The sequence below is a fragment of the Trichechus manatus genome, unplaced genomic scaffold (genome assembly GCF_000243295.1).
Source record: "Trichechus manatus latirostris isolate Lorelei unplaced genomic scaffold, TriManLat1.0 scaffold00099, whole genome shotgun sequence".
Lineage (NCBI taxonomy): Eukaryota > Metazoa > Chordata > Mammalia > Sirenia > Trichechidae > Trichechus > Trichechus manatus.
In genome coordinates, this window is record NW_004444035.1 from 9,922,918 (window position 1) to 9,925,600 (window position 2,683).

A 2,683-nucleotide genomic window follows, 5' to 3' on the forward strand; every position below is an offset into this window, starting at 1 on the left:
TATCTCTGTGCTATTAAAATTTCATGGAGGAGGGCAATTAGGAATAAAATGTCTAAAAAGGCTTCTTGGGGGCAATAATGAAAAACCTATAGTTATTAAACATGTCGTTTCTCCATTCTGTGGGAGGCAAAGTCCATAGTAGGGCGCTGATTATAGGAACCGTGCAAGGGATAGATCCACCATTTAATGGAAACCCAGAATTCCCAGTTAAGAATTTCTCTTTTGGTGCTCGCTTCGGCAGCGCGTGTACTAAAATTGGAATGATACAGAGAAGATCAGCATGTCCCTGTGTGAGGATAACGCACAAATTCGTGAAGTGTTCTATATTTTTTGCCTAAAATTTTATTGAATGAATTTTATTGTATGTAACTTATAATTCAATAAATCTGACTAAAAAAGAAAAAAAAGAATTTGCTTTTTTGGCCTAAAGTTCTAATCCCTGCCAAAACGCAAATCTCTCTGGGTGAGGTAGTCCTTTAAATTTTATCATCCACTTATACCTTGGTGTAAGAGTGTGTCGGTTCCTCTTCTGACATCAAATTTCAATAGGCACAGGACAGTACGTGAGGATATGTGTTGCTTGAGGAAGGGAAGGAGGACAAGTCTGAGGGAAGGGGTATGCAGAAAGGAAAGGTGGAAACCATGCATGGGCCAGTTCCAGAGCTCAGTCTACAAACTTAAGGTTCAATAAATGTGTTTATTTTCTAGAACTCTACTTAACTTCTCCAAGATGTCATTTTGCTGAAGTGTCAGGGAAAAAAAAAAAAACACAATCAATTCAGGATTCCCTCCATTTCCCGGCACTAGGTATGAGTTCCATGGCGATTGTGAGGTGTTAAGGCATGGGAGATGGCGAATCTTGCTGGGGTGGGTCTACAGTATCGGCTGTCATCCCACCTGGACCCCATTATAGATACATGCTGGTCAACAAGGAGTCCCCGCAACCAGGTCCTTCAGGTTTCCTCTGCTGGCATGATGGGAACTCTGGTTCCGTCTATCTAGACATGTGACAGAGCCCTTCTCTCAGTGTTGACTCCTCTCTAGTGTTCTACCCAGGGAAGAGCACAGGACTTCTCTACTTCCCAAGACCCCCCAAACCTATCTGGGGTTTTCATCCTCATCCTTCACCCCTGCTTCTGGAGGCCCAGCTTGACAGAGTCAGAGCACAGAAGTATCAGAGGCCACCACCACCTAAACTCTCTCGTGTCTTGCTCCACCCTTCCCCCTCCCTGCAGCCAGGGGCGCGCTTGTCAAGTTTCCAAGCCCAGGAGCTCACTCCACAAATATTCTTCCAAATTCATTCCTTAGGCATATCTGTCGTTTCTGGTTCCCTGAAGGCCTTGGCTTCTGTGATTCAAAAGCCACTAACTGGCTCCTCTCTTCTCTGTTCTCTGCTATGTCATACCTTCCCTGAGGCAGTGAGTGTAGAATGGCCAAGCTGATGGACAGGCACAGGCCAAGGGAGAGACGGAAACGCCCAGGGGGCAAAAAATCAGCTAATATTGCAAAATAGTCTAAAACGTGAAGGAAAGAAAAGGTACCATTTCACAATTTGAAGGCTGACCCACTACCTCAGCACTTGTTTCTGTAACTTCCATTCTAGAACACGTTCCGAAAAATTGGTGAATATTTTAGTCATTCAAGTACGTCCTTTATAATGCTAACCTGGTGAAGCTGAGCTCTCCTCTTGCACAGATGCTCTCCTGAAATTGTCATAAGGTAGATTGTCATATAAAACAGGGATAAAACAATAAAACTGTGAATTTAGCTCTAGAGGTGAGACTTGACATCAAAAAATCCTGCATATGACAAACACATAGTAATTTTAAATGCCTGTGATTATTTATGGAGCCCTAGTGGCATGGTGGTTAAGAGCTCAGCTGCTAACCAAAAGGTTGGCAGCTCGAATCCACCAGCTGCTCCTTGGAAACCTTATGGGTTTGCTCAATGGGTTTTATGATTATTTGGGCGCTAAATAAATTCTCTGGAACTGAATTATTTCAGGTGCGATCTGAACGAGCTAAATTTAGGTGTTGCTTTGAATTCAAAATAGGTTGAAAACATTACACAGTCTTTCTAGTGGTTCCAACGTAAAGCATGCTGATCCTCCTGTTACAAAAGAAGCTACTGACGCTGCTTGCTGGAAGTGACTAGAAATAGCAGAGTCTATGAACACAATAGCCACAAAACCGAAGTTTAGAATAGCACAGGCTAGACTACTCTGGCTTGGGTTTACTGTACGTGCAGGAGCCTTTGTCAATGCTGAAACAAAAACCCACTGGCATCAAGTCGATTCCGACTCATAGCGACCCTATAGGACAGAGTAGAACTGCCCCAGAGAGTTTCCAAGGAGTGGCTGGTGGATTCAAACTGCTGACCTTTTGGTTAGCAGCCGTGGTTCTTAACCACTGCACCACCAATGCTAGTTTGTTGTCATTCACTACACGACACCCTCAATTCCCCTTTCTCTGTCTCAAAGTGATAGTTCAGGTGTAGAGCGGAATGGGCCTTGTTTTGGTATTTTCTGCACCTGTTATCCTGCATTTCCAAACCATGTGTGTTCCTTAGGAGGAGCTCAAGGCATTTGCAGACACATCATCTCATTTCTCCCAGTGGAGCCTTGTGGGAGGGGGTAATAGATGGTGAGAGGGACACATACTGCATTTAAAGGGAGTAAACATTT

General features: G+C 43.9%; 1 non-coding gene across 1 annotated transcript; it reads left to right on the plus strand.

Moving 5' to 3' along the window:
• Positions 1–225: 225 nt before the first annotated feature.
• Positions 226–331, plus strand: LOC111821711 (U6 spliceosomal RNA). Its single transcript, XR_002825057.1, has one exon. It is a non-coding gene; the product is annotated as a U6 spliceosomal RNA (small nuclear RNA).
• Positions 332–2,683: the final 2,352 nt, after the last annotated feature.